At 35.8% G+C, this 9868-nt stretch overlaps 1 long non-coding RNA gene across 1 annotated transcript; it reads right to left on the bottom strand.

Annotated features, from left to right (window-relative positions):
- Window positions 1-8947: 8947 nt before the first annotated feature.
- Window positions 8948-9551, bottom strand: LOC127872040 (uncharacterized). The gene is made up of 2 exons (XR_008045705.1): window positions 9250-9551; window positions 8948-9156 (listed from the first exon to the last, which is right to left on the bottom strand). It is a non-coding gene; the product is annotated as an uncharacterized LOC127872040 (long non-coding RNA).
- Between the last annotated feature and the right edge of the window lie 317 nt (window positions 9552-9868).

Genomic DNA, 9868 nt, shown 5'->3' with positions numbered 1-9868 from the left:
CGAATGCCTAAGATGGTTAAGTCTTGACATTCTGAAAAACGCTGAAAAGCAAATGTCTCACGCGTGGCAGAAATTCATATGTGAAAAAAAGCACCACAAGTACTAAGTTGAACCGATTACATGTTTTGGAACATTTAAAGCGATTTAGGCCCTATTGTACTGTTATGTCGTTGCAATAAATTTCAAGCAGTTCGTTTATTGTTTTGCTATAGTTCTGCTTTATTCGATAAATTGCTAGTGAAATCACTTGATATCATACATCAAAATTTTCAAAATGAAAATCTCTCTATACGATTAAATAAGTCGTGTTTCACAAAATCACCAAAATAAAAAAAAAATCTGTCATATAAAACAAATTGAAAAGATTTTTTCTGTAAAAGCATATTTGTTGAAACAAAACTAGCAATAAAAAAGTTGTAGCTAACAATAAGCAGGGTATTGTAGTGTAAATTTTATATTGATTCCATGAGTCGTTTCGGAAAAATTTGACTTAAACATCGGTGTACGATATTTTATTCAAGGTTGTTTTTATGAAGCGAAATTACGTAGATACACTACACGTTATGAATTCAAGTGCGTTGTAGAAAAAACATTATCAGAGTTAAGTTCAGGTTTTTGCTGATAAATCGGCGTTTTAATGTGTGATTATTTAATCCACACAAAAATTTCATATTTGACGGTACACATTTTAAACAATGTATCGCAAAACGAAAAGGCGAAAAAGATTTCTTCATAAAGGGTTTATTTTCGATCAAAAACTCGCATTTTTGTCAAAGAATCATTAACAAAAGAATAAAACTTTCAAAACAATCATTGTGGAGCTTTTTTAGTTGAATATCATATTCAAACTTTGATCCCAACATCTGCAGAGGTTGTTGAGAAATTGACATTTAAACTTTTTCGCAAATACTCATCTATTGGTGGACTTTACTTTGAAATGACGTGAACACGATATATTTGCACTTGATTACCGCGCTGCACTGCAGTGTATTTCTCATGCAATGTTAAAAAAGTTTTACTCGCGAAAGATTATGATTTTAAAAATGTGTTTTTCACTGAACTTTTGCGTTGATATTTGATCACAGTACATTTCGCAAAAATATATATTAAATATTAGATCATATTCATAGTGTACTTGTGTAACGTTTGGTATATAAATAACGAACTATTTTGCAGTGTTACTTCGTGCTTAAGGTTCAAATGAAAATGTCGCTAAGATACATTTCATCAAAATCTTTCAGACATGCACTAAGTTCGGTGCGTTTCTCAAATATGAATGTCAATGCAGTGCATGTCGTGAAAAATTTGCTATTCATCGATTTTCTGGACTTTCTTATGTCAGCAAAGTTATGTCAGCTAGCTATATAGTGAAAACGCACCAACCCGTTGGGTATTTAAAGCGACTCGAACAGCTATTGTCATCATTCTTGATTTGAGACTCCAAGAGAGAACATTGACTCGAAATCATGCCGAAATACGCACACCGACTTCCAAAGTTCGAGGAGACAGATGCTCCTAGTGGCAGTGGCGAACCGACTGGCAATGGTAAGCGACATACTACAAGGCCATACACTCGACTAGAACAATCGGCGTCGATTGATTTCAAATCGTTTGGCTATCATCTCAACAGACTTGGAAGTCAGGTTACCGCGTTCGTTAACAGCAGCGACTTCGCTATGTCCAAAGAAGGTCGCGATGTCTGCAAAAAAATGGCATCGTGTCTACAGAGGGCTTCCTCTTATCAGAGAGAAGCGAGTGAACATTTGGTTGATGACCAAGAGCGCTATTTCAATGCAGAGTGGTCCAAACGCGAGAAAGCGCTTAAAGAGCAACATGAATGCGAAAGCGAAAGAATAATATCGCAGCTTCAATTCGAGAAGGAACAGGCTTTGATTTCGCAAAGAGGAGAACTTCAACTCGAGAAGGAAGAAGCTATTCGAGCGTTGAAAACGTGTACCATATGTTACGATGGCGAAAAAAACTGTACCTTGACGAAATGTTCGCATACTTTTTGCGAAGACTGCTGTCTGATGTTATTCGGGCAAACGTGCCCTATGTGCCGAATTGAGGTTACAGGATGGATGAAAATCCATTGGACTGATTAGATATGTATTGACTTTGTGCATATGCTTGTTTGTTGGTGATCATCGTAAAATAAAACGTTGAAATGCATTTCATGTGTTGGTCGTTGTTTAAGCAGTATAGATATAGTTTGATTCTACAGTAAAATAACGTTGCGCTCACAAACAACTTCATATCGAATAACGATGGATTAAAGTACTTGATCAGACAGTTTTCGACATAATGCTCGCTTGTAACAAATGCAATGACAACAGAAGTTTGATTTCAGAAATAAGTGGTTTTTACATCATTAGCTGACTTTCGAGTCTTATCACATAACTGAACATATCGTGATTTAACAATTTCAAGTTTATTCAAACCTTAATCATATGATTTATTTTCATAGAACCTAAATTGTGAAACAACTGAAAAGTATATTGTATGACAACATTGAGTCTTAATTGCAAGCAACACCAGCCAATGCCAAATCATGATGTAACAACCACAAAAAATCACAATTGTGATTATCTTGAAACTAAATATGAATTTATGACATCTTTCAATATCAACATTTTTCGCAATATGCAGCAAACTAAAGAAACAATAACAAACCTCAAACGTCTTCTATAAAAGCCAGTCTTTTTATTAAAACTCAATCATTCACTCTTGAGTAAGCAAAGCGAAATGGTGTCAAAACAACTTGCTGATGTTGGTTTTTGTTTGGATGATGAAAGTCATGCGTTATATCTCAACCCAAGTGAGCTTGACCAAACTTGTCAAAATGTGCACTCTCTTCTACAAATGACAGACGAAGAAGCTGGCAATCAGTTTAAATCGCGAGAAGACGAAGAAGCTGCGGATTTTTTGGCGCAGCTTGTACATAACAATTCCAACGACTCGTCAGGTTTGACTAGTAAAAAGGATTCGAATAAACGCAAAGCTATTGCCAATAATAACGGCCAAACTGTCAAAAAACCTAAAGGTTCGCGAACGTCAAAACAAGACCCAATGTCAACTGGAAACAAGCAGACTGACTTCGTAGAGCAGTATTTCATAAAACAAGAGAGACTAAAATCGTTGCACGGTAAAGCTCAGATACGAATCAACAATCTTAAAAAAGTATTGCTGACGCTAAAATCTGAAGAAAGTGCCATTGAAAATTCAAGCCAAAAATCTTCCCTTGGACATGCGACAGCGCATATTACGAATGTTATCGAAAGCATCTCAAGTGAACTACAGAGCAGTGGCGAAATCGACTCGTGTCGAATATGCAAAAATGAAGACAATCAAACAACAGTTATAAGCAAGACGTGCGGACACGGATTTTGCTGTATCAGCTGCATAATGAAGTATTTAGAATATGTCTACAACAAAAATTCTGGGCGACTTATTTGTTTGAAATGCAAACATCAGTACGATGAAAACGCCACATATCAAGTTGGCTCACGCTATGGCATTATTGGTTGATACATAGTATGAATAAATCATATTAAACATCTAATCTGTGTTTTGTTTTACATGCTTGAAATGAATGTTTTATGCTTACACGACTTCAGGCTCATATTGGCCTTAAAAAAGGAAAATTAAGGTCACGGGTATAAATAGCTAGTTTTTGACACAACACAATCATTCTTCCTTGAGATTTCAAAGCGACATGGCGCTCTCCAAACAGCTTACCAATGCTGGTGTTCGTGTAGATGATGAAACTCATCCATTGCATTCAACACCCAGTGAGATGATACGAAAGCATCCAATTTTGTACTCACTTCTCACAATGACTGACGAAGAAATTAAAACAGAATATCGTTCGCGAGAAAACGATGCAGCAGCTAATTTCATTGCTCAGCCATCACAGCAATGTTCCAACGACTCAACAGGTTCAACTAGTACAACGACATCGAATAAACGAAAAGCTATTGCTAATTCTGACGGTCAAACTGTCAAAAAACCAAAACGAAACGCAAAACAGGACGCTATTTCAACTGAAAAGAAGCATGAAGACTTTTTCGAAGAGTATTTAAAAAAACAAGAGATACTAAAATCGTCGCACGGCAAAGCTCAGATAAAAATCGACAGTCTCAATAAGGCGCTAAGGTACGTTAAATCTGTACCAATTGATGAGCCGAGGTTAACATCGTGCGTAACAACTGCAGCTACAAACATTTCCAATGCAATTGATTTGATTATTTCAAACCATCTAAAAAGCAGCAGCAAAATCGACTACTGCAGACTATGCAAACTTGAAAGCAATCCACCTAGAGTGTTCAGCAAGAAGTGTGGGCACGGGTTTTGTTGTCTAAATTGCTTTCCAAAGTACATGGAATTTGTAAGTGCTAACACTGGTGAACAAATTGTTTGTTTGAAATGCAAAATACCATATGATTGTCACACTGGTTGTTTTGGACCAGGTTATGTCATTTTTGGCTAGCAATGTATCAATAAAATCTATGTTACACCTTACATTTGTGTTTTTGTGTTATATGATTATACATAGAGTTGTGAGTGAAAGAATCTGAAAATACTGAAAACTGCCATTTCACACAATCAGACAAGTAGAAGGTTGTGCTTGCTAGCAGTAATAGGCTCTCGGAATGGCAATCTCTTTTTGAACCAGACCAGTTATGTAAGCCGAGTATGAAAATTCTCATCTTCTTATTCATATAGACGACTAAAACAAATCTGCACAAAAAATTGACTTGTGGTTGTGCTTGCAAGGTCACACACACACTGTAATATGCGCTCGGAATGGCAATCTCTTTTTGTATGAGACCAGTTATGTAAGCCGAGTATCAAAATTATTGTATTCTTAATCATATAGACGACTAAAACAAATCTGCACAAAAAATTGACTTGTGGTTGTGCTTGCTAGCTCAAGCAGACACTGTAAATTGCATTCAGTGATTTCTCAAATCATATCAGAGCTAGGACTTGAACCTAGATTTCCTTCTGCGAAAGAAGGCGTTCTTCATTGAACCACTCTGAGAATATGAACTGAACATCACTTCACACATAACACACACAATGAGTTTTGTGGACAGACATGAATGTGCTGACAGAAAACCATATTTTTCTAAATTGCATTTATATACTTTTTTTCTCATCATTTGCATCAGAAATCTTATGAGAGCCATGTATAAAAATTCTCATATTCTTATCCATATGCATGAATAAACCAAATCTGAACCAAAACATGGCTTGTGGTTGTGCTCGCTAGCTCAAGCAAACACTGTATGATGCGCTCAGTGAATCACAGTATCACGGCACAACAAACACACACAATGAGTTTTGTGGACAGACATGAATGTGCTGACAAAAAACCATATTTTTCTAAAAAGCATTTATATACTTTTTTTCTAAGCATTTGAATGAGACCAGTTATGAGAGCCATGTATCAAAATGTTCAAATATTCTCTTATGGACCTCAATAAAACAAATCTGAACCAAAACATGGCTTGTGGTTGTGCTTGCTAGCTCAAGCAGACACTGTTAGATGCGCTTTGTGAATGACTGAATCACTGCACAACAAACACACACAATGAGTTTTGTGGACAGACATGAATGTGCTGACAAAAAACCATATTTTTCTAAATAGCATTCATATACTTTTTTTTCATCCACTTTCATCTGAAATTGTTATGCGTGCTTGCTTGAAAAATTTGCAAATACATACACTATAGGCAATGATAATAAAAACTGACTCGGGACAGACTTACAAATGGGTTTGCTTGTTGATACACACATTTGTGTTGACTTGAAAGAAAGATTGTTGTGACCAAACATTCACATGTTGGCAAAAAGCAGAATTTGCATTTTGGTGTGTATATAGATTTTTTTGCAGTTTTAGACATCAAATATTTTTGTGAAGAAGACTTTGAAATGGGCAATTATGCATTCTATGGATAAAATATGAAAAGTGAGCCTACATAGAAATATGAAAACAAATCAGTGCACATGTTTTCTTCACATAAACTGTCATACTCAAATGTAAATTCTGGTAAGAAATTATTCAACATATGACAAATGTTTTACACAGTCAATACAACATGATAAAATATCTGTGTCCAATACAGTTACTGTACTGACCAACATGCAAAATTTTCATTTTTTGTGTTACTAACTTTTTTTAACTTGCAAAACCCACAAATGTTATGCCATTTTTGCTTCTAGATACTTACAAATCCATACCATAGGAACTTCTTAAAAAAAATAACTCAAACAGGCAACCATTGGGTTTTGCTTGTTGAAATTGAATCAAATATTGTTGTGACCTTGAACATTCACATGTTGGTAAAAGAAGCAGAATTTGTAGTTTTGTGTGTTAACAGATTCTATTTGCAGTTTTTGACAGAAATGGTACTTGCGGTATAGATTCAAAAATTGTTGAATATGTTTGATATGATTCAAAAATGAAAAAAACTGACCCTTGAAGTTTAATGACAAATATTCTGACAAATTAGTGCACATGTTTACTTTCACATAAAGTATCATATTGAAATGTAAGTTCTGGTGAGAAATTGTTCAACTTATGACAAATGTGACATTATTCAATCACAGTGTTAACAACACACAGTTACAAATAAATACTGATTGTTCATTCATTCTAGAAATCAACTTTGTATGGCAGATTTTGATGTGTACAAATAACATTCAAGTCAAAAAAGTCTGATGCAGCTAAGAAAACAAAACAACACAAATCAAGTTCTAAACTGACTTATTTTACATAAAACAGCAGTGATCACAATCATTTGAATAAAAGAACACATTTTGTTAAGAGCATTTAACTTTGGTACAAAAATCTACACAATATGATTTATCATGTACTTCATTTTTCTTTGTTTACATTTGAGATGTGTTGACATTTCAACAATACACGGTTTTGTCTATCATGAAACAAAAAATATATTTTGGTGGTACTTTCTTGTAATCGTAACCATGTTTTGACAAAATTCATCGTTTCTTGAACTCTCAATCCAAGAAAGAAAGCCTGAAAATGCCTCACATACATGTATCGATACTGTACATAGAACAACACCCATTTTTCGGAAGGTTCGGATGAAACTCATATCTTTGAACGTTGTATTTTTCCAAAAAGCAAAGTAAACTACAAACTTTTTGTCAAGCATGAATTAAAACTATCTTTTCTAGAACTAATGACACCGCATATTCCGCAAAATTCGGCTTGTTGATAAAAATACTCGTCGATGAAAACATAAAACACTTTGTTTACATACAATTGGGGCTTTTGTCGACTTTGTGAAATTTCATGTTCTGGGGAAGGGACATGCATTTCGAGTTTTATGCTGTTGAGTTGAATAACGGCATACTATAAAAGGGCGAATTGCTTGTGTTTGAATCATTTCGATTTTTGAAACCGAACGAACAACACGCATAATGAGTGACAGAAAAGCTTGCGAGCAATGGATGTCAGGTGTGGAGAAAAGTGGAGGTTTCCAGGCATGGTTAGAGAGGCAGAATAAGCATCGTGAGAATGAGTCGTTAGCTGGAAACAACAAAGCAGCTTGTAACAAATGGATTAAGAGCATGGGCGAAATGCTGCCAACTGTTTACGACACTACGTTAGTGATTGTGTGTCATACGTGCAAAAACTTTTTTTCGATGGTGAACTTTTGCCGTAGATGCGAGGCCCTCAGCTGTGTGTCATGTACGCGGATCGACGATCGCTGCGAATGGTGTGGCGAAATTCAGGGTTACGGCCAAAACAGAGAAGCGAGGCTTTTGCATCTGTGATGGACTGATCGAGTGGACTATGTGGGCTGATCTAGTGGACTATGTAAACTGTTGTACGTTGTTGTTGCGAAAGATTGAATGTTTGAAATATTGATTGTTGCAGAATAAAATCGTTTGAAACTACATATACATAGTTGTTTGTATTTGCTTTGATTAGAGTTGGATAATATAGTTTGAGAAAACATACGACACTGGGTTATATCAATAACTAACGCAATAGCGAAATCAAACATTCGTGCACACAATAGTACTTGTTTTTCAACTTTGCGTTTGGTAGTTGCATGAATAAGTATATGTTACTACAAGAACAAGAACAAAACAAATTAAACGGTTCATGATATTTATTTACAACACGATCATACAAAACATACTCATGTGTCTATCAATAGTCTTGTTCCTGGACCCACCATTCGCAAAAACTGGCAATGTGGTGAATGTTTATGGTGTTCCAAGAAAACATCGTCTGTAGATTTCCAATGATACAACACAATGCCACAACGAAAACATTTGCAACGGTCGTGTTGTCCCAAGTAGTACAACCCGCAAGAAGCAAGCTGGTATTTGTTTGGTTGTATTTGGGGAGACCAATGCTCAAACGTTTTCAGTCTGTCGATATAGTTGTTCATGAACATACTTGTTTCATTCGTGCAAAAAGCGTCGGTATCATCCATGATATGATATGATATTATATTACACATGCAATTGGTTATTTCAACATCTTTATACATTTTTTGTCTCAAAAATACTCTTGGTCAAACGTTACGAGTTTTGTTCTCTTGGCTTTTGAGCTCAACAAAATCCCATTAATGGTTTGAAGTCGTTTTGTGGGATCTTGGTGTGTCCAGCACAAATCATATTTCGGATTGATCAGAATAACCTCAATATCGACATAGTACACAATTTCCGTATCTGTCGCTTTCCAACATTGATCTCGCGTCGAAAATGTAAACTTCACATCTGGATAGAGATCCATGATGTACATTTCGACAGCTTTGTTCCACTTTTCAATATTCAAACGCAACATATGTCGAAAAAATCCCAAATCTTTGAGTTCAACGGCTAGCATTGTTTAGGTGTATAGAATCAATTTTCAAGTTACTACCTATATAACATTTTCTACCAAACAAACAAACACATGTTAACGTTTCAACAAGTTTATTCAATATTTTGCACATCGACAATTGACAGGCACGCAGTGACAGGTCCAGCATCGGTGCATTCGGTTTATACGTCGCTGTGTTATTTTGCCCACGCTGAGAAAGAATGGAGGACGTTTCGCCACCGCAATTTCAGCTTCCCAGTCTTCGGTTTTCGTTTTTGGAGTTACCACCCCGATGCTGGTATTTTCTGAAACAGAAAAAGCAAAAGTTAACAACTAAATGAACAATGCTTACAATAAAAACTGCTATGAAAACACAATATCTTATCAACACAACTTACTTTTCATCTCGGACTGGCTTATTTCTAAGTCCCAATTCTCAGTCTGTGGAACTTGAAATTTATTTGCTGGTACAGACATGTTGTCGCTTTGGTGTTTAAATCAAAAATGATTTGAATCAATAGTCATGTAGCGCATTTTATATTCAGCGACTGTTTGAGAACCACTAACCCAAAGTTGTTGTCACTTGTGTTCGTGTACAGAATATTGAGAATTTTGTTTGCAGTATTGTATTGACAAGAAACAAAGTTGTACTTTGTTTGCACCAAACGCTCAATTTCATCACGAAGTGTCGCTGAGTCATCTTGCTGCGAGACCTCAAGAATGCTTCTCATGCGAAATGAGTCAAGCTGTTTGTTCCAAAAATCAGTAGTGCATTTGGGTACGAGTGTTTGACCATAACGTTTGATTAGACACGAAGCCAGTTTGTCATGCGTATTCTTTGAAAATGTTAGTACTCCAATCATACTTAAGGCTTGTGTCAAGTAATAGCTCGTAGCTGCCATATCTTTGGTACATGTTCTTGAAAAATAAAGGTGACACTGATGAACCTCATTGCCGTAGTTATCTTCGTAATCGGTTTGTTCGCAAAGCAGAAAATCAAACCCATTGCTGTGTGAA

The sequence above is a fragment of the Dreissena polymorpha genome, chromosome 3 (genome assembly GCF_020536995.1).
Source record: "Dreissena polymorpha isolate Duluth1 chromosome 3, UMN_Dpol_1.0, whole genome shotgun sequence".
Taxonomy (NCBI): domain Eukaryota; kingdom Metazoa; phylum Mollusca; class Bivalvia; order Myida; family Dreissenidae; genus Dreissena; species Dreissena polymorpha.
The sequence above is the reverse complement of the archived record's forward strand: the minus strand, read 5'-3'. Positions and strand labels throughout refer to the sequence as shown.